Here is a 23,504-nt window from a genome sequence, read left to right on the forward strand (position 1 = left end):
AGAAAAAAAATATTTTGAACCAAAAGGTGTGCTTTTGGTGGGCTTTGAACTAATGGTAACCTGTGACACTATTATGGGGGATCTGGGGATAACGCACTGTTATGGGGGATCTGTGGCTGACACTGTTATGAGCGTCTGTGGATGGCACTGTTATAGGGGTCTGTGAATGGCACTGTTATGGGGGTCTGTGGATGGCACTATGATGGGGGTCTGTGGATAGCACTGTTATGGGGGTCTGTGGCTGACACTGTTATGGGCGACTGTGGATGGCACTGTTATGGGGGCGTCTGTGGATGGCACTGTTATGGAGGCGTCTGTGGATGGCATGACACTGCTATGGGGGGGATCTGTGGATGACAGATAAATAGCATCTTATGTTATGTGTCATTCACAGATCCCCCCATAACAGTGTCCCTGTGAATGACCCCCAATACAGAGGGTGGGGGCTGGCATCTACAGTAGTTTTGTAATGGCAGCGGGGCCCAGTGCAGTCATTGTATTCTATTTCACCGGACCCCGCTCACTGTACTAATCATATCTAACTGCAGGCAATGTTTAACTATAGAAAATCTTCAATCCAGCAAGATGCCGGCCCTCAGCCCCTTCTCCCTCCTCGCTGATACACCTCCGACCGCGCTGTGCAGCATGCGGTCGGCGGTGTATCAATGTAGATGGTAGCATTCACCCCATAAGACGCACTGCCATTTCCCCCCCCCCCCACTCAAACTTCAGAGGACACCAGAAATGAGAGAAGATTTCTTTACCTACAAGGAAAGAATATTACAGAACAACCATACAGAAATGGCACCCACACTCCAAGACTCCGTGTGTATTCGGTGTGTATCATCTTAAAAAATCATGGCAGATACGAGTAGTATTCGACTGGAGCGCCAGGTGCGAAGGCGTCTCGCTAAACGATGTCTTACTGTCTGCTCCAGACCTCAACAACAGACTTTTGGAGGTACTTACAGTATACGCTTCCGCAGAGATTCAGTAGCATTTATGGCCGACAAATAACAGATGTTCCACTGCTTTCTCGTCAAGTAAGAACATAGAAACTACTTGAGGTTCTTCTGGTACCGCAACAACGACCCCAATGAAGACATTGTATAGTACCGAATGAGAGTGCACATCTTCGAAAACAGTCCTTCCTCTGCAGTCGCTATCTACGGTCTCAGACATTCAGCCCGAGAGGGTGAAGCAAAGTATGGGTCAGATATCAGATCCTTTGTGGAAAAAGATTTCTATGTGGACGACTGCTTGAAATCTACACCCACGAACTAGACCGCAATCAGTCTCCTGAAAGGGTCCAAGAAATGATCGCTCTATCTAATTTGAGGTTGCACAAAATCACCTCGAACAACCAGTGGCGTAACTAGAACTGACTGGGCCCCACACCAAATTATTGAATGGGCCCCCCCCTCATGGGCAACTTCTTCACACCCCCCCCCCCCCCTATGCAAGCCCCAGTCCTGCAGCTAGTCAAAATCACTCACTCAGGCCCTGCTGCGACTTCGTCCGTTTCCCACACATATACTGCATATCATGTCACTGTATATAATACTATTGTGGGGGCCCTTTTACAATTTAGTCCCCTTTTGAGTTCAGGCCCCGCAGTAGCTGCGTCCCCTTCTTCCACTATAGGTACGCTCCTGCCTTTCACAATATTACAGCTATACACACTATACAATGCCAATAAAAGGTCTGTTACCATAATTACAAGAAAAATGCTAAAAAAAAGTACTCAAAACAAATATAATTAGGAAGAGTTTACATTTCCGTTTCATTTTCAGAAGAACGGAAAAAAAAAAAAACTGGATGTATCTTGTAAAAAAAAAAAAAGGATCCTGCAAACAAATGGATCCTGCTGCATCCATTATGCACATTTGGCATCCGTTTGAGCCATTTCTGAGATCTGTTCTATCAGACGGAAAAAAGGAGTTTTCTTTCTGTCTAAAAAACGGATGTCAGGTAGAAATGGCTCAAACAGATGCCAAATGTGCATAATGGATGCAACAGGATCCATTTATTTACAGGATCCTTTTTTTCTGTTCTTTTGACGGATCAGAAGAACCGAAAATGAAATGGAGATGTGAACTCTTGCTTACTTGAATACACAGAATAAAATAGCATAACCAATTTCAAGCAAGTACAGGAATAGCATCCACTGGGCAGTGTATTTCCCCTATGCATCCTCAGTATGGGGCTGAATGTATGAATATACACAGATATTCATTATATAGTCTTAGGCCTGTTTTTCATTTCACATATGCATTTTATGCATTGAAATTTCCACCAAATGCCTCCACTGGTGAGATAACTAGGTTCTGTTACATATATATATATATATATATATATATATATATATATACACTCACCTAAATAATTATTAGGAACACCTGTTCTATTTCTCATTAATGCAATTATCTAGTCAACCAATCACATGGCAGTTGCTTCAATGCATTTAGGGGTGTGGTCCTGGTCAAGACAATCTCCTGAACTCCAAACTGAATGTCAGAATGGGAAAGAAAGGTGATTTAAGCAATTTTGAGCGTGGCATGGTTGTTAATGCCAGACGGGCCGGTCTGAGTATTTCACAATCTGCTCAGTTACTGGGATTTTCACGCACAACCATTTCTAGGGTTTACAAAGAATGGTGTGAAAAGGGAAAAACATCCAGTATGCGGCAGTCCTGTGGGCAAAAATGCCTTGTGGATGCTAGAGGTCAGAGGAGAATGGACCGAATGATTCAAGCTGATAGAAGAGCAACGTTGACCAAAATAACCACTCGTTACAACCGAGGTATGCAGCAAAGCATTTGTGAAGCCACAACACGCACAACCTTGATGCGGATGGGCTACAACAACCACTCATCTCCACTAGAAATAGGAAAAAGAGGCTACAATTTGCACGAGCTCACCAAAATTGGACTGTTGAAGACTGGAAAAATGTTGCCTGGTCTGATGAGTCTCGATTTCTGTTGAGACATTCAAATGGTAGAGTCCGAATTTGGCGTAAACAGAATGAGAACATGTATCCATCTTCTGATGGCTACTTCCAGCAGGATAATGCACCATGTCACAAAGCTCAAATCATTTCAAATTGGTTTCTTGAACATGACAATGAGTTTACTGTACTAAAATGGCCCCCACAGTCACCAGATCTCAACCCAATAGAGCATCTTTGGGATGTGGTGGAACGGGAGCTTCGTGCCCTGGATGTGCATCCCTCAAATCTCCATCAACTGCAAGATGCTATCCTATCAATATGGGCCAACATTTCTAAAGAATGCTATCAGCACCTTGTTGAATCAATGCCACGTAGAATTAAGGCAGTTCTGAAGGCAAAAGGGGGTCCAACACCGTATTAGTATGGTGTTCCTAATAATTCTTTAGGTGAGTGTATATAGAGTATAATAGATAGATAGGAGATAGATAGATAGATAGATAGATAGGAGAGAGATGATAGATAGATAGATAGATAGATAGATAGATAGATAGATAGATAGATAGATAGATAGATAGATAGATAGGAGATAGATGATAGATAGATAATCACACACACACCTTTCACATACATACACTCAGGCTCGGACTGGCCCACAGGGGTACAGGGGAATCCCCCGGTGGGCCCCTGAGCAAAGTGGACCCCTAGTCTACAACCCCCTGCACAAGTGGCACATAACACAGTAGACTTACTGCACTACATACATATATTCAATGTACAGCACCTCAACCAGCCTATGTTCATATAAAAAACGTGTTAGATTATTTATTATATTTGAATGTATCCGTATGGTGGGCCCCCAAAATGAATTTACTGGTGGGCCCTAGGTACCCCAGTCCGACACTGCATACACTTGCCTTTTATGCAGGCTAGATGGATTTGTCAGGCTGTGGAGGAGAATTTCTAACCCCCCCGAGCACATGGCTGGGTGTCTCCTCAGAGAGCAGTGCAGCCCCCCCCCCCACTCTGTCCCGACTAGACACTGACAGCAGAGCAAAGAGCACTACTGCCCTGCCGTAATATGACAGTAAGTGAAGAGGAGCAAACTGGGGAGGGGATGGGGGGTTCTTAAGGAAGCTCCAGGAAGATTTTTTAAAGGGACACTGACAGGCCTAATAAGCATATTTAGGTATATATATGACAGTACAGGTCTTATAAAGTGTATTAGAATCATCTAAGTATCCCCCCTGTCCACCTTATAAATACAGTAAAATGAAGTTTTATAACCTGCTTGAATCGTCTTCAATCTGCCCAAGGGGCGGCGTTTCATCTCCACTTGCGCCCAGCCAGCCTCGCCCCAACTGCCGTTTTGAAGCGCCGCCCAGCTCATCAATATTCACTTCGCTGGGCGGCTACTACTGTCCCCGACGCAAGATCCGGCGCATGCCCAATACAATCCTATGGGCATCGTCCTCCGGCTCATCTTCAGCGCATGCGCCCGGCACCCTCAGTGGCCGGGATCACATCGCGCCTGCGCACAGTCTGCATCTCAGAGGCCGATGCAGCCTCTGCTTTATGCGCATGCGCCAGGCACAGTTCAGAGCAGCGCTTCAGAGTAGCTGCCCAGCGAAGTGAATATTGATGAGCTGGGCGGCGCTTCAAAACGGCAGTTGGGGCGAGGCTGGCTGGGCGCAAGTGGAGATGAAACGCCGCCCCTTGGGCAGATTGAAGACGATTCAAGCAGGTTATAAAACTTCATTTTACTGTATTTATAAGGTGGACAGGGGGGATACTTAGATGATTCTAATACACTTTATAAGACCTGTACTGTCATATATATCTAAATATGCTTATTGGGCTTGTCAGTGTCCCTTTAAGGTAGCTGCATAAGCTGCTGCTGACAAGAGCTGCTGTTATCTTCAGTGCGGCCCTCCACTATACGCTGCCTGCTGCCTGTGAGGCCAGAAGTTTACATCATAGTACATGCAACCCTGCCCTGCTGACACCCCTGCTACTGCTCCCGGGCCCCTTCTAAGCTCGGGGCCCCGAAGCAGCTGCTTCCCCTGCTTCCCTGATAGTTACGCCCCTCCTTCTCACCCTAAGACCATTCAAATGTACTAAAGGACTTGGATGTTAGCACTGACTCCCTTCCCATGCAGCGGAGCCGCAGTTTGATCTGGGATTTAAAGGCAGACACATTCACCTTCCAAATCAGCAAGGAAGAAAAGCCCTTCACACGTAGAGGAGTTCTGTCCACCATAAATAGCTTATATGATCCTCTGGGATTCGTACCACCTGTTACTATCCAAGGCAAAATGATGTTAAGAGACTTCACCACAGAGACGTCTGATTGGGATGACCTGCTTCCCGCAGAGAAAAAGGACCTGTGGTCAAGTCTCTCAAAGCTTTGTCCAGCCTTCATGTGGCACGACCATATGCTTCCGTGCCATCTACTGAAGTAAAGATGCAAAGACTGTATATCTTCTGCGATGCTTCAGTCAAGGCAATTGCAGCCATAGCATACCTTAAAACCATTGACATCAAAAACAATGACATATAGGATTTGTCATAAGCTGGACCAAACTGGCGCCACTCGGTGAACATATGATTCCAAGACTGGAGCTCTGCGCTGCTGTGCTTGCAGTGGAGTTGGCTGAACTTATAACAACAGGAATGAACCTGGAAATCGAGGAAGTCGACTTTTACATGGACAGCAAGGTGGTCCTAGGATATATTTGCAACAAAACCAGACGCTTTTACGTCTATCTCTGCAATTCAGTGCTAAGGATCAGGAGATCCACTTGTCCTAAACAGTGGCACTATGTGCCTACACAGCATAATCCTGCCGATCACGTGACTAGATCTGTCGCAGCGAGCCACCTTATGGACACAACATGGTTTACAGGTCCTGCATTCCTGTATCGTTCAACGTCTTGCAGTACCTGACACATTTGAACTGGTAGACCCAGATGCCGATGAAGAAATCCGACCTGAAGTATCTCTTCTACGTACAGTGACTTCCGACCACCAACTCAAATCTCATCGTTTCGGCAGGTTCTCCACCTGGATGTCGCTCATTCGTGCTATAGCCTGTCTAGTAGAGTTGAGCGGACACCTGGATGTTCGGGTTCGACGAGTTCGGCCAAACTTGAAAAAAAAGTTCGGGTTCGGGACCCGAACTTGACCCTGAACCCGAACCCCATTGAAGTCAAGGGAGCCCAGAACTTTTGGGCACTAAAATGGCTCTAAAATAGTCCTGGAAAGGGCTAGAGGGCTGCAAAAGGCATACAAATGTGCTTAAGAGCATGGCAACTGTTCTGCAAACAAATGTGGATAGGGAAATGACTTAAAATAACATAAAATACAGAAAACTTAAAAATAACAATCTGGATCTAGGAGTAGGAGGTTCAGGAGGCGGTGGATGGGTGGATGTGGCGGTGTAGGTTGACGTGGCGGTGTAGGTGGAAGCGGCGGTGAAGGAGGAATAGGTAGTCAACATTGATTTGTGTTATTTTTTATTTTTAAATTGGGTTATCCCCCAAAATATTGGGACATATAACAAAATAAAACAAAGAATAAGGGCACTTGAGTACAAGAATGGATGGTTGAGGCTGGTATAAATGTCTATTCTGCACAAGGTACGGACAAGTCCTGTGGGATCCATGCCTGGTTCATTTTAATAAACGTAAGCTTGTCCACATTGGCTGCGACCTGTGATAATGCTCTCTGCCGTGCTAAACACACGTTCACACTATACACTGGCTGCAGGGCAGGTCAGCACCTCCAAGGCTGACAAAGCTTTTCCACATTTGGGCCATGCTAACCCTGCCTTCTCAGGTGCTGGCGGTGCCCCAGCTGCGTTGGCGCCCTCTTCCTCCTCCTCTGCCTTCGCCTTGTGCTTCCACTGTGCCCCCGCTGTCAGGTGGGAATGCTATCATCAGCGTGCGCTTGTAGTCGCGCATCTTCCGATGAGTAACAGATGTTTTCACTAAATTTAGTTCCCTGTCAGCAATGCAGAGCAGGGGTTCATTCACGGCAAAAGGGGGTTCATGTCACCCAGCAATAGAACAGAGGATTTGAGAGATTTAGGCCCCTGTCACCCAGGCACATCAGGGGTTCATTCACGGAAAAAGTGGGTTCATGTCACCCAGCAATACAACAGACGATTTTGAGAGATTTAGGCCCCTGTCACCCAGGCACAGCAGGGGTTCATTCACGGCAAAAGTGGGTTCATGTCACCCAGCAATAGAACAGAGGATTTTGAGAGATTTTAGCCCCTGTCACCCAGGCACAGCAGGGGTTCACACGTCCGCAATTCTGTTCCGCATTTTGCGGAACGGAATTGCGGACCCATTCATTTCTATGGGGACAGACTTTGTCCTGCTCGGATCCGGAATTGCGGATCTGCACTTCCGGGTACGCACTTCCGTTCCGCAAAAATATAGAACATGTCCTATTCTTGTCCGCAATTGCGGACAAGAAAATGCATTTTCTATATAGTTCTGGCAATATGCGGAACCGCAAAATCCGAAAGCACATTGCCGGTGTCCGTGTTTTGCGGATCCACTGATTTGTGGATCCGCAAAACACATACGGACGTCTGAATGGAGCCTTACAGGGGGGTGATCAATGACAGGGGGATGATCAGGGAGTTTATATGGGGTGATCAGGGGTTAATAAGGGGTTAATAAGTGACAGGGGGGTTGAAGTGTAGTGTGGTGATTGGTGCTACTTACAGAGCTGCCTGTGTCCTCTGGTGGTCGATCCAAGCAAAAGGGACCACTAGAGGACCAGGTAGCAGGTATATCAGACGCTGTTAACAAAACAGCATCTAATATACCTTTCTGATGTTAAAAAAAACACATCTACAGCCTGCCAGCGAATGATCGCTGTTGGCAGACTGTAGATCAACTTGTTTACCTCGCGATCCTCTGAACGCGCGCTCACAGGAAATCTTGCGTCTCGCGAGATGACACGTATATGCGTCTAGGAGGAATAACCCGGCCGCCCGCAGGACGCATCCTTGTGTTAGGCGGTCGGGAGGTGGTTAAATTGCACACTGACTAATACAGATGTTCTAGATTGCCTAAAAAGTCTTTTTTTGCTAACAGAATATGAATGCTGTATACATTAAACTTGAATTTAACACTTGCAGATCTGGAAAATGCTGTTTTTAAAAAAAAAAAAAAAGTTTGTTTTTCAAACCCCAGAAAATGAAGCATAGAAACATAGAATGTGTCGGCAGATAAGAACCATTTGGCCCATCTAGTTCACCCAATATACTGAATACAGAAAATGATAGATGTATTTCTAGCTTAAATTGCACACTGACTAATACAGATGTTGTAGATTGCACAAAAAGTCTTTTATTGCTAACAGAATATGAATGCTGTATATATTTAACTTGAATTTAACACTTGCAGATCTGGCAAATACTGTTTTTTGAAGAAAAAAAAGTGTGTTTTTCAAACCCCAGAAAATGATGGGTGTATTTCTACCTTAAATTGCACACTGACTAATACAGATATTGTAGATTGCCCAAAAAGTCTTTTTTTTGCTAACAGAATGTGAATGTTGTATATATTTAACTTGAATTTAACACTTGCAGATCTGGCAAATACTGTTTTTTGAAAAAAAAAGTGTGTTTTTCAAACCCCAGAAAATGATGGGTGTATTTCTAGCTTAAATTGCACACTGACTAAGGCCTCATGCACACGACCGTTGTGTGCATCCGTAGCCGTTGTGCCGTTTTCCGTTTTTTTTTTCGCGGACCCATTGCCCTTTAATGGGTCCGTGGAAAAATCGGAAAATGCACCGTTTTGCAGCCGTATCCGTGATCCGTGTTTCCTGTCCGTCAAAAAAATAAAACCTGTCCTATTTTTTTGACGGACAACGGTTCACGGACCCATTCAAGTCAATGGGTCCGTGAAAGAACACGGATGCACACAAGATTGGCATCTGCGTCCGTGATCCGTGGCCGTAGGTTACTTTCATACAGAAGGATCCGAAGATCACTTTGTGAAAACTCATATCCGACAGTATAGTCTAACACAGAGGCGTTCCCACAGTGATGGGGACGCTTCTAGTTAGAATATACACCGAACTGTGTACATGACTGCCCCCTGCTGCCTTGCAGCACCCGATCTCTTACAGGGGGCTGTGATCCGCACAATTAACCCCTCAGGTGCTGCACCTGAGGGGTTAATTGTGCATATCATAGCCCCCTATAAGAGATCAGGGGCTGCCAGGCAGCAGGGGGCAGACCCCCCTCCCTCCCCAGTTTGAATATCATTGGTGGCCAGTGTGCGGCCCCCCCGCCCCCCCCTATTGTAATATCATTGGTGACCAGTGTGCGGCCTCCCCCGGCCCCCCTCCCTCTATTGTAATATCATTGGTGGCCAGTGTGCGGCCTCCCCCGGCCACCCCCCTCCCTCTATTGTAATATCATTGGTGGCCAGTGTGCGGCCCCCCCTCTATTGTATTAATATCATTGGTGGCCAGTGTGCGGCCCCCCCTGGCCCCCCTCTATTGTATTAATATCATTGGTGGCCAGTGTGCGGCCTCCCCTCCCCCCCCCCATCATTGGTGGCAGCGGACATTCCAAATGGAGTCCCAGTTTAATCGCTGTGGGGCTCCGATCGGTAACCATGGCAACCAGGACGCTACTGCAAGCCTGGTTGCCATGGTTACTTGGCAATATTACAATATTAGAAGCATCATACTTACCTGCTGGCTGCTGCGCTGTCTGTGTTCAGCCGGGAGCTCCTCCTACTGGTAAGCGACAGGTCTGTGCGGTGCATTGTTTAATGATCTGTCACTTACCAGTAGGAGGAGCTCCCGGCCGGACACAGACAGCGCAGCAGCCAGCAGGTAAGTATGATGCTTCTAATATTGTAATATTGCTAAGTAACCATGGCAACCAGGCCTGCAGTAGTGTCCTGGTTGCCATGGTTACCGATCGGAGCCCCAAAGCGATTAAACTAGGACTCCGATCGGAATCTCCGCTGCCACCAATGATCGGGCAGGGGGGGGGGAGAGGGGAGCCGCACACTGGCCACCAATGATATTAATACAATAGAGGGGGGGAGGGGGGCCGACGGAGGCCGCACACTGGCCACCAATGATATTACAATAGAGGGGGGGAGGGGGGCCGACGGAGGCCGCACACTGGCCACCAATGATATTACAATAGAGGGTGGGGCCGCACACTGGCCACCAATGATATTACAATAGAGGGAGGGAGGGGGGGCCGCACACTGGCCACCAATGATATTACAATAGAGGGGGGGCCGAGGGGGGCCGCACACTGGCCACCAATGATATTCAAACTGGGGAGGGAGGGGGGTCTGCCCCCTGCTGCCTGGCAGCCCCTGATCTCAGGTTTGGCGTAGCCAAACGGATCCGTCCTGAATTACAATGCAAGTCAATGGGGACGGATCTGTTTGACGTTGAAAGAATATGGTGCAATTGCAAACGGATCCGTCCCCCATTGACTTTCAATGTAAAGTCAGGAGTTAATATACCATAGGATCTGAGTTTTCTCCAATCCGATGGTATATTTTAACTTGAAGCGTCCCCATCACCTTGTGAAACTCAGATCCGACAGTATATTCTAACACAGAGGCGTTCCCTCTGTGCTGATCACAGCCCCCTGTAAAAGATCGGGTGCTGCCAGGCAGCAGGGGGCAGTCATGTACACAGTTCGTAGTATATTCTAACTAGAAGCGTCCCCATCACTATGGGAACGCCTCTGTGTTAGAATATACTGTCGGATCTGAGTTTCACGAGGTGATGGGGACGCTTCAAGTTAAAATATACCATCGGATTGGAGAAAACTCCGATCCTATGGTATATTAACTCCTGACTTTACATTGAAAGTCAATGGGGGACGGATCCGTTTGCAATTGCACCATATTCTGTCAACGTCAAACGGATCCGTCCCCATTGACTTGCATTGTAATTTAGGACGGATCCGTTTGGCTCCGCACAGCCAGGCGGACACCAAAACGACTTTTTTTTCATGTTCGTGGATTCTCCAAAAATCAAGGAAGACCCACGGACGAAAAAACGGTCACGGATCACGGAAAAACGGAACCCGTTTTTGCGGACCGCAAAAAAAAAAACGGTTGTGTGCATGAGGCCTAATACAGATGTTGTAGATTGCACAAAAAGTCTTTTTTTGCTAACAGAATATGAATGCTGTATATATTTAACTTGAATTTAACACTTGAAGATCTGGCAAATACTGTTTTTTGAAAAATAATGTGTGTTTTTTAAACCCCAGAAAATGATGGGTGTATTTCTACCTTAAATTGCACACTGACTAATACAGATGTTGTAGTTTGCCCCCAAAAAATTGTGATTTGCAATGTCCCAAAAGCTCAGATGCAGTGCTGGTGCACTGAGCATGCATAAAATGGCCACCGCCGCCGCCACCCACCTAACTAACAGAATTCTAAAAGTTTGTATTTTTGGTCAATGAGCTCAGGGCAGGCTAAAACGATAGTGCCCTGCACCCACACAACTATTTGTCTGTAGATCGCTGAGTTAGATTCTCTCCTATGCTCTCCCTGAAATCACAAGTCCAGCAGCATCCTCTCTATACACTTGTAACAGCAGAGTGACGTGCAGCGCTACGTGACCCAAGCTTATATAGAGCCTGGATCACATGCTGCTCTGGCCAATCACAGCCATGCCATTAGAAGGCATGGCTGTGATGGTCTCTTGGGGCAAGTAGTATGACGCTTGTTGATTGGCTGCTGTGCAGCCTTTCAAAAAGCGCCAAGAAAGCGGCGAACACTAAACCCGAACCCGAACTTTTACGAAAATGTTCGGGTTCGGGGTCCAAAAATCCTAAAGTTCGGTACGAACCCGAACTTTACAGTTTGGGTTCGCTCAACCCTACTGTCTAGTTCATATACTGTAGCTCAGTCTTACAAATCGACATTACCTGTGAGCCAGAAGCCCTGCAAAGGCCGGCATCACTGCAAACATGCCTTTACCACAGCTAATTTAGAAAAGGCCAAAAACATAATAATTCGCATTATACAACATGAATGTTATGCTAAGGAAATAGACTACATCAGCAAAGGTCAAACAGTCTCCAAGGATAGTGCTTTAAAGAAGCTTGATCCCATCTTTGACCAAAATGGGTTGATAAGAATATGAGGCCGTCTTCAAGAAGTCAAAGTGGAATTTGTGGAGAAAAATCCTGTAATAATTCCCGGATATCATCACGTCATGACCCTGCTTGTGCAAAATCACCACATTTAAGTGAAACACCAGGGCCGATTGTTTACCGAAGGGAATCTACGAGCTGCCGGACTTTAAATAGTTGGAGCAAAGAGGTGTGTGAGCAAGCTCATCTTCAACTGCGTTACTTGTCGCTAACTTCGTGGTATGTTCCAGAACCCAAATATGACCAGTCTCCCAACTGAGAGACTTAGTACAGATCCTCCTTTCACCAACGTTGGTCTAGAATGGATGTATTCAGTCCTTGGTCACTGGCTACACGGCACACTAGAGGTATTCGCACCAGTGCAAAGCGCTGGGAGGTCATGTCCATATAGAAGTTATCGAATCCATGTGCAGCGGCCTATTGCCAGCATCTGGGGTATCCCTTTCCCCATAAGAGGTATTTACGATTATATGTCCCTCTGTTAGAGCAAGTAGTTGTGATGCCAGTTGCGGTTAAGCAATGAGGACTTGGAGTCCCCTGGTGTAGAGTGACCTACAATGTCTCTGTAGATGTTGTATGCATGTGTCACAGTGCTCCTACCTGGATATCCTTGGATCCCAGATGTGGTGTAGTCCGAAGCAAGTGCAAAGGGATGAATAACTTGGATGATGATGGAATAATTGAGTCCATTGAACACAGCTTTACTTGGCATAAACGGTAATCCAAACAGTTTCCAAACTTTATTTTGGTCATCAGCAGGTATTGGCTTAACTTTGGCAGACAAACACTTCTGCAACAATCTCAGCACTATATGCTGTAGCTTTTTCAGCTCTGCTATGCTAGCTGGAGTAAATAGGAACTTTTCCTCTTCTGCTGGAACTTAGTTTAGCTGTAGTCTGTCTCTTACTTTAATCCTAGCAACTTCTTCCTGGCATCAAGCTCACTTAGCTTGGGGTTAAGGCAATACAAGCCCAGGATGGGACAAGCAACAATGTAGACTTTAGAGGCAGGGCCTCTGGACCTAGCAGAGCAGACGATGCTCTGCTAGCCAACACACAACCTTTCCCCAGGAGGGGGTAGGCTAGATTGACTAACACTAACTAACTCCTCCCACTATAGAGAGGCCTGGAATGGAACTAGAAAGTGCCTCTCTAGAAACACTAGCTCTGCCGATGTTGCTGCCACCTGCTTGTGAACCAGGCACATTATACTTTAACATTAGTTAGAAAGGAAATACAAAGACTGCAGCATTGTGGGTGGTGCAAAGCATTGTGGGAATGCAAAGCATCCTTGGAAAAAGAAGCCTCCAGTCACCAGGGCACATCAGCAGAGCTGTCCTTCTGCATATCTCCTTCTTAAGCTCCACCATCTTTGTAAAGCATATCTGGTGAGAGATCTATCTTTGTTTCAGGGATATTAGCTGTTCAGCTAGTTATAATTGTTACTCAGGGAGCTGTTTCTACTGTTAGCTAGAGATGCAATCCTATGTATATACAGCCATTTTACCGTGTGCTTTCACTGATGACTGTTAATGTTATAGTACATGCTATTTATACTTTATACTGATACATGCTATTTGTATTCTTGTAGTTTTACCAATCAAATGTACAATCTCTCACTCACGCATACCGCGCAGAGAGTACAACCTGTTAACCAATAAACAAGTTAGACTACAAGGAACAGTCCTCTTATTTGGAAGAATGTAGTGTAATACAGCTCCACATATGTACCTCTTACATCCAGTGACGTCTCTTCTCTGATGTAGATATTCTCTGTCCTCATGTTTTCCATTCAGGCCAGACCAGCATGATGATTTCTTTCAGTCATCTCTTCTCTCTGCAGAGTTTGACAAACAGACATCTTAGTTTCCTGCTTTTCTATCATCCTCCTCAGTTTCTGAACACCCCATTCTGCCACCTCTAATACTGTCATGCTGTGCTCCCCAATACTATATTGCAGAAACAGTTCCCCTGAAAATACTGGTACCACACAGATACAAAAAATACCCCAGCACTTTTCAGATCTGACCCCAATATCAAACCTCAGATGAGACGCCCCATCTCAGACCAGACCTTCTTTAGATGTCTATGTCAGACCCCATATCAGACCTCAGATCAGACCTCCATGTCACAAACCCCTCAACTCAGACTAAACCCCCCATGTATCAGACCAGACCCCCATTAGACCTCTCAGACCCCCATATCAGACCTCAGACCAGACCTCCAGACCTTTATATAGTGTGATGCGCACACTTTACACTGGAGATGTGGCGCAGCTAATGTCACTGTCCGCAGCGGACACCGTCTACAGAAAAAGTACACTGAATGCCACAGATATTTTTGGATGCGCACACTTTACACTGGAGATGTGGCGCAGCTAATGTCGCTGTCTGCAGCGGCCTAACTATTGTACGCTATTTAGCGCAGATTGCGCTAAAAATAGATATTGATGCCACACACAATAGTCCTTAGAAGGACTTTTGGGTCTGTAAAGTTTTAGCAATTTAGCGCAGGTTGAGCTAAAAATATAGATTGCTGCTAACACACACAATAGTCCTTAAAAGGACTTTTGGGTCTCAGAAAAGCTTTCGTGGTAAAAATATTCTTAAATCACTCCCTACACTGTCTGTCCCTTCATCAGCACAGCACTCCCTGACTAATAATGAGCCGAACATGCGTCACCGGGTGCTATATAGCACCCGATGAAGCGTTCCGTCCAGCCAATTACTGTAATGTCAGCAGCCAACATGGCTACGGCATTACAGGGAGCGGTGAAACTGTGCCTGCTGCCAGAGCACAGGGCGGCGCAGGACACTACTCTTGAAGTCAGACCACAGCCAGGGCCGGCCTTTTGGGTGTGCGAGCTGTGCGTCCGACACAGCCACTGGCGGATCCAGGAGCGCGGTAGGGGGCAGCGGTGGCTGGGCACAGTGAGATGAACGCTTCCTATATGGAAGCGCTCACCTCCATAGTCATCTGTATCGCCGTCCTCAGGACAGCGATACAGATGGCTGTGCTGAGGCAAGGGAGGGAGAGGCGTGTCCCTTTCCCTTCGTCTGATAGGCTGCAGGCACTAGGCCGGCAGCCTATCAGAGTCCGGCGCAGCGCGGGACACAGGCCGGAAGAGGCCTGCATCGCATTGCTGACACTGAGGTAAGTATAAGTGTTTTTTTTTTTTAAATATATGTAATACTTTTACTGGCACATTGGGGGGCTGTTATTACTGCCACATTGGGGGGCCTGTTATTACTGGCACATTTGGGGGGCTGTTATTACTGGCACATGATGGGGGGCTGTTATTACTGGCACATGATGGGGGGGCTGTTATTACTGGCACATGATGGGGGGCTGTTATTACTGGCACATGATGGGGGGCTGGTATTACTGGCACATTGGGGGGCTGTTATTACTGGCACATAATGAGGGGCTCTTATTACTGGCACATGATGGGGGGGCTCTTATTACTGGCACATGATTGGGGGAGTTGCTCTTGTTACTGGCACATTATTGGGGGCACTATAGGGGCATCTACTGAGGCCACAAAGAAGGGGTATTTTATATGGGGGCTCTGTACAGTAGAATTTTTATACTGGGATACATTATGGTGGGCACTATGGGGAAGGAGGGAGAGGAGTACTGTGGGGTCATCTACGGGGGGCACTAAGAAGGGGTATTTTATACTTGCAAATTAATGGGGACATTGAGGGCATCTACTGGGGCATTTTATACTGGTACATTATGGGGGCACTAGAAGGAAGGGGGGAGATGAGCACTATGGGGGCACTGTATAGGGGTATTTTATACTGGCACATTATGGGGGAACTATGGGGACATTAGCTCAACTGGGGGCATTACAAGGGGGTATTTTTTGCCTTGTCACATTATAAGGAGAATTATTACTACTGGGGGGGCATTATGGTGGGCTTTATTACTCCCCCATGGTATGACCCCCTAGTAGCAGCACCAGCCTCTCCCTGCTCTGCTATCCCTCTGCCCCTCCAAATCCTTATTATGAAATTTTTCTCATTAGGATAAAACACAACATGAGCTCCGCCGAGCCCCCCAGCCAAGTAGTGTCCGAGATCCCCAAGGGCCAAGTCAAGAAATTGTAAGTTTTCATGTGAAATATGTTTGTTATACACATACAGCATACACTGTGCCACACAATATACAGTATACCTCTACACTGTGTAGTCTGTTCTATAAGCACCATTGTTTTGTGGCGGCGGACAGAAAATAATCTGGAAGTGCCCCTCCTGAGACCAGGCTCTGGATCCGCCACTAGACACAGCTCACAGTCGGTCTCTTACAGCAGGCCGGCCCGAGATTGTGTGAAAAACTATTTGTTTCAAAGATTGTTTTCCTCTTTGTGTATGTTTAGGTGGACCGGAGGGGGGTGGGGGGGCACAAGATTAGCTCGCACAGAGCGCCTGGACACCTAAGTCCACTGCAACAAGGTAGTTGGTTGGATTGCAGCAGATAATGCTTCCAGTCGGTTAAGACCATCCTGTCTTCCACCAAGTCCAGTCTCAGTAGCCAAGAGTCTGCTCAACCCAATCCTTACCCTGATCATCCTTTCTACCACCATGGAGAGTCTGGGCAAACAAGTGATCCCACAATCGGATATTCCAAGGAGCTCTTTTCAGCGCCATTCCTTGATTTGGCCCTCTCGTCAAGCACGCTTGAAGAGGGACAGATCTTGTGCCCTGATTCCAAAACTCTTGAGCATCCACAATCACAAGAAGATGATGGTGGGGAATGGCAATTACTGTTTAATGAGGTGGATGATAATGAGACACAGTTGCCAATAACTCAACGGCAATTACTGTCTCAAGAGGTTGATGAAGAGGATGAGACACAGTTGTCAATCACTGAGGTAGTGGTTAAGTCAACAAGTCAGGAGGATGAGCAGAGTGAGGAAGTGGAAGAGGAGGTGGTGGACGATGAAGTCACTGACCCAACCTGGAAAGGTGGAAAGACGAGCGAGGACAGCAGTACAGAGGGGGAGGGATCTGCTGCACCGCAACAGGCTGGGGTGGCAAAAGGTAGAAGCAGGGCCACACCAAACAGGCCCGCAACTATTCCCTGGAGCAACCCTTGCGGAAATCTCCCTTTCCAAGGGGTAGGCGTTCTGCAGTCTAGCGCTTTTTTGAGGAAAGTGCGGACGAAAAAAGAACACTAGCGTGAACACTAGCAACCTCACCACCACCAGCATGATCCGCCACATGGCATCAAAGCACCGTAATAGGTGGGCCGAACACCTGCGTCCACAATCCGTGTCTGCGGGTCACACCACTGCCTCCGCTTCCCCTGTGTTATGTGCTGGCCAATCTCCTGTCAAAGGCGCAGGCCCAGATTTCTCCCGCCCTGCACCTGGACCTTCGCAAGCACCATCAGCGACCACATCCACTTCCGTGTCCCAGCGCAGTGTAAAAATGTCCTTACCACAGGCATTTGAACGCAAGCGCAAATACCCAGCCACCCACCCACAGGCCATAGCACTAAATGCGCAGCTTTTCAATTTACTGGATCTGGAAATGTTGCCATTTAGGCTCACGGACACTGCGGCCTTCCGCAGTCTGATATCGACAGCCGTCCCACGTTATGTAGTCCCCAGCGGCCACCATTTTTCAAGTTGTGCCGTGCCCGCCTTACACCAACATGTGTTCCGTAACATCACAAGTGCCCTGACCAACTCAGTTACTGGGAAAGTCCACTTAACCATGGACACATGGACAAGTGCATTCGGCCAGGGACGGTATATTTCCCTGACGGCAAACTGGGTGAATGTTGTGCCCGGGGATGGCACAGGTGCTACCGACGCCAAGGATTGCAGGCCCTACGTCGATCAAGGTTTCCGCCAGCACCTACGTTAGTGGCTCAAACCCCCACTTCTCCTCCTCCGCCTCCTCCTTCACTTCTACCTCCGAATTATCGGCGTGCAGCACCAGTCATCAGTCGGTAGCTGGAAGCAGTGTAGCACTGCAGTGGGGAAGCTGCAACAGGCCATGCTGAAGCTGATATGCTTAGGGGACAAACAGCACACCGCCACAGAGCTGTGGCAGGGGATAAGAGACCAGACTGTTGTGTGGCTCTCGCCACTCAACTTAGAACCAGGCATGGTTGTGTCTGATAGTGGTGGTGGCGGCTTTGGAGCTCGGCAATCTCACACACATCCCATGCCTAGCCCATGTCTTAAACTTAGTGGTTCAGCGGTTTCTTAAAACTTACCCCAATTTGCCTGAGCTACTGGTGAAGGTGCGCCGCGTGTGTGCACATATTCGCAAGTCATCGACAGCTTCAGCCGATCAGTCAACGCTGCAGCAGCACTTGAAATTGCCAGAGGATGAGGAGATTGAGAGTGATCCTCCTGATGACGACAGAGAAGTCTTGCCTGTTGGTACTCTGACACACATGGCTGACTTCATGTTAGGCTGACTTTCCCGCAACCGGCGCGTTATACGCATTTTAGACAACACGGATTACTGGTTGTTTACCCTTCTTGACCCCTGCTACAAAGAGAACTTCTCATCTCTCATTCCTCTGGTGGAGAGGATGAGCAAAACGGTGCAATATCTGAAGATCCTTGTTGAAAAATTGCTCCAAAATATTCCATCTGACAACGCTGTCGGCAGAGTCGGTAGTTCCTTGGCCAACCGAGGAGGGGAGACAAGGGGAACACACAGCAGTTCCAACAGAGGCAGGGCAACACTCTCCAAAGCCTAGGACAGTTTCATGACATCCCGCCAGCACCCACACCCTGATGCGTGGCCTAGTGTCACAAGGAGGGAAACATTTTGGAAGATGGTGAAGGAGTACCTAGCAGACCGTGTCAGCATCCTCAATGATCCCTCAGTGTCTTACAACTACTCGGTGTCCAAGCTGGACACATGGAGCAAACTGGCGCTCTATGCCTTGGAGGTGCTGGCCTGCCCTGCCGCCAGTGTGTTGTCTAAGCAGGTATTTAGTGCTGCTGGTGGCATTATAATGGATAAGCGTATACGCATGTCAACTGAAAATGCTGACAGGTTGACAAAATGAACAAGGCCTGCATTGACCATGACTTCTCGACTCCACCAGAGGAAAGCTGATAAACATAAAGGCACTTTAAATGTGTTGTTTATAATGTACTGAATACACTGTATTCCCATGCACCCCTTCCACCACTAACAAGGGTATATGGTTGAATCTTCCTTTTCTCATCCTCCTCCTCCTATTCCATCATATCAGCATGCTTATTCGTCGCATATAATGCCTTTCGCATATATGCCATTTGCATATAATGTTTTAAAGGGTCAGCTCAGGTGCAGGCCCTCGCATATAATTGTTTAGAGGGTCAGCTCACCAGCAGGCCCTCACCTACAATGTTTTACAGGGTCAGCTCACCAGCAGGCCCTTGCATATAATCTTTTACAGGGTCAGCTCACCAGCAGGCCCGCACCTAAAATCTTTTGCAGGGTCAGCTCACCTGAAGGACCTCGCATATAATGTTTTATAGGGTCAGCTCACCTGTAGGCCTTTACCTACAACCTTTTAGAGCATCAGCTCACCAGCAGGCCCTCACCTACAATCTTTTACAGGGTCAGCTAACCAGCAGGCCCTCACCTAAAATCTTTTACATGGTCAGCTCACCTGCAGGCCCGCACCTAAAATCTTATACAGCGTCTGCTTACTAGCAGGCCCTCGTATATAATGTTTTACAGGGTCAGCTCACCAGCATGCCCTCGCATATAATTTTTTAGAGGGTCAGCTCACCAGCAGGCCTTCACATACAATCTTTTACAGGGTAAGCTCACCTGAAGGCCCTCGCATATAATGTTTTAGAGGGTCAGCTCACCTGCAGGCCCTCACCTACAATCTATTACAGGGTCAGCTCACCAGCAGGCCCACACCTAAAAGCTTTTACAAGGTCAGCTCACCAGCAGGCCCTCGCATATAATGTTTTACAGGGTCAGCTCACCAACAGGCCCTCGCATATAATTTTTTAGAGGGTCAGCTCACCAGCAGGCCTTCACCTACAATCTTTTACAGGGTCAGCTCATCTGAAGTCCCTCGCATGTAATGTTTTAGAGGGTCAGATCACCTGCAGGTCCTCACCTACAATCTTTTACAGGGTCATCTCACCTGAAGGCCCGCACCTACAATCTTTTACAGGGTCAGCTCACCTGCAGGCCCACGCATATAATGTTTTACAGGGTCAGCTCACCTGCATGCCCTGGCATATAATTTTTTAGAGGGTCAGCTTAGCAACAGGCCCTTAACCATAATTTTTTCAATGGTCAGCTCAGCAGCAGACCCTCACTCATAATGTTTTAGAGGGTCAGCTAAGCAGAAGGCCCTCGCCCCTAATGTTTTAGATTGTCAGATCAGCAGGCCCTTGCTCCAAATGTTTTAGAGGGTCACCAGCAGGCCATCAATCATAATTTTTCAAGGATGTGTATGATGCCCCCCTTTATGTGTAACAAAGGGTATATTGTAGTGCCGATTCCTTGTAATTTTTGCCAGCCCTTTCACTTATTGCATAGGCTTTATGAGTGTAGGAGTCACACTGCATGAACAATTGTACCACAATGTGAATGAGGCCCTCCTTTATGTGATATACAGGTAGTATCGGAGTGCCTCTTGCTTGTAATTTTTTTAAATATACAGGAAAGAATGTTTCCTAACAAGAATGTTTCCTAACAATTTTTCCTCTAAAATCAATTTTATCTTTGGTTTTGTGCGTATTATTGTCAGTCTGTAAAAGTGGCGTACTACTCGGAAAACATCATTCCCAGCAGCAACCTGGGAGTCAAAGATGCATCCAGACATCCTCCCCATGCTTTTCTTGAACAATTTCGGTAGTGTTTCTATCACTTTCTGACCTTTTCCTATGAACCAGGCACCCTCCCCTCTTCAGAGCAGGGGGTGCCTGGTTTAATGCTCGGGTTTTCCCCTTGACCTCCATTATAATCGGGTGCTCGGTAGAGCACCCGAGCATCCCGATGAGTTCGGCCAGAGCACTTTTGTGCTCGATCAACACTACTATCTATCGATCTAGAAAAAAAAAACGAGAGTTGGGCAGCACTGCACTTTCTTGCATATAGATGGAGTGCCAGTGGCTGAGGAGACGTTCCAGCTCCAAATGAATAAATAGAAGAAATTCCACGGAACATCCAAGGAGTAAAATAAATGAAGTGACTCTATTCACTTCTTGGGATCTTTCACCATTGCTTGAGAAAGATCCCAGGAAGCGGATCGAAACGTTGCATGCCTGGTGAATAAAGTCACTTCATTTATTTTACTCCTTGGATGTGCCGTGGAATTTCATCTATTTATCTATTTATCTATCTATCTATCTATCTATCTATCTATCTATCTATCTATCTATCTATCTATCTCCAATCTTTGTAACTCATATCTATCTATCTATCTATCTATCTATCTATCTCATATCTGTTTATCTATTAGGGATAAGCAGACCCGTGGATGTTAGGGTTCGACTTGAAGTCAATGGTGACCCGAACTTTGGTGAACTAAAATGGCTGTAAAATAGTCATAGTAAGGGCTACAGGGCTGCAAAATGAAGCAAAATGGGGGTAAGAGCAGGACAATTGCCCAGCAAACAAATGTGGATAGGGAAATGACTTAAAATAACATAGAATATAAAAAAATATATATATAATAATCTTGAACTAGGAGGTGGAGGTCAAAGGGGAGTAGGAGGTTGAGGAGGCGGTAGACATGGTGGTGTAGGTGGAAGCGGCGTGGGGAAGAGGAGGAGATAGCCAAGACTGTTTTTGTTAGTTTTTTTCCCCCCTTTATTTATTTATTTATTATAAATTTAGGAAGGCCCCAAAACATTGGGAAATGGAAAAGAGAACACAAAGAGAAAGTGTGCTGAAGTATAACAATGGCTGGGTGCGGCCGGTATATTTGTCTATTCAGCACAAGGTATGGACAAGTCCTGTGGGATCCATGCCTGATTCATTTTAATTAGAGATGGGACGGGGGATTCGTCGAATCCACGAATCCATCGAATCTTGCTGGATTCATTTCCGTAATTCGAATCCGACGAATCACGTCGAGTAGGGCTGAAACGATTATTTGAATAACTCGATTAAATCGAGTCAAAAAATTCATCGATGCAGTTTCCTTGCATCGAGTAATCGTTACATCACATGATCACGGAGCGGGAGTAAAATTAAGCGTCTCACTCACCGCTTCAGTGTCCTCCGGAGGCCAGAGAGGCAGGACTTTGCGCAATGCGCAGTTGCGCTCATACATCGTCATCACGCCAGCTAACGATGTGTGTTTGACGTCACGTAAGGTCCCAGTGCATGCTGGGATGAAGACGGTCTCGGACCTCATGTGTCTGCGGCTGCGCCCTCCTCACTAGTGCCAGTGCCATTAGGTAATTTAAGTTAACAGCACTTGAGGCACGCCAGGGGGGAATCGGGGGCACTGAGTCACTGTAAATTGATATTGAATAGAAAGGCAGATGGAGAGAGAGTGGTTAATGGAGGCTGCAGGCACCACCTTGGCATGTATAAAGTTATTGGTTTAGAGAGAGGTTAATGAACGCACCTCCAAGGTGCTTTCATTAACCCCTACAAACCAATAACTTTATACATGCCAGCCTAATGCCAAGGTGCTTCCATTAACCCCTCCAAACCCAATGGGCATGTATAAAGTTATTGGTTTGGAGGGGTTAATGGAAGCACCTTGGCATTAGGCTGGCATGTATAAAGTTATTGGTTTGGAGAGGGGTTAATGGAAGAACCTTGGCAATGAGCATGTATAAAGTTATTGGTTTGGAGGGGTTAATGGAAACACCTTGGCATTAGGCATGTATAAAGTTATTGGTTGGAGGGGTTAATGGAAGCACCTTGGCAATGGGCATGTATAAAGTTATTAACCCCTTCAAACCAATAACTTTATACATGCCTAATGCCAAGGTGTTTCCATTAACCCCTCCAAACCAATAACTTTATACATGCCTAATGCCAAGGTAGGATTCGTAGGATTCAAGATTTGAAAGATTCGAAAGATTCAAGAACCTTTTCGGATTCGGATTTGAAAAAAATTGGATTCGTCCCACCTCTAATTTTAATGAATGTGAGCTTGTCCACGTTGGCTATAGACAGGCAGCTGCACTTGTGTGTGATCACCCCCCTTGCCTTGCTATACACACGTTCGGACAATATACTGGCCGCAGGGCAGGCCAGCACCTCCAAGGCGTAAAGGGAAAGCTCAGGCCATGTGCCCAATTTGGAGACCCAGAATTTGAATTGGGCAGACCCACCAATCAGTACGTGTAGGCGTGTGCACACGTACTGTTCCACCATGTTGCTAAAATGCTGCCTCCTGCTAAGACGTTCCATATCAGCTGGTGGTGCTGG

At 46.8% G+C, this 23,504-nt stretch overlaps 1 long non-coding RNA gene across 1 annotated transcript; it reads left to right on the plus strand.

Annotated features, from left to right (window-relative positions):
• The first annotated feature begins 2,417 nt into the window (after positions 1–2,417).
• On the plus strand, positions 2,418–22,318 carry LOC121002872. The gene is made up of 4 exons (XR_005779342.1): positions 2,418–2,430; positions 11,831–11,835; positions 19,456–19,458; positions 22,192–22,318. It is a non-coding gene; the product is annotated as an uncharacterized LOC121002872 (long non-coding RNA).
• Positions 22,319–23,504: the final 1,186 nt, after the last annotated feature.

This window comes from Bufo bufo, chromosome 5 (genome assembly GCF_905171765.1).
Source record: "Bufo bufo chromosome 5, aBufBuf1.1, whole genome shotgun sequence".
NCBI lineage: Eukaryota > Metazoa > Chordata > Amphibia > Anura > Bufonidae > Bufo > Bufo bufo.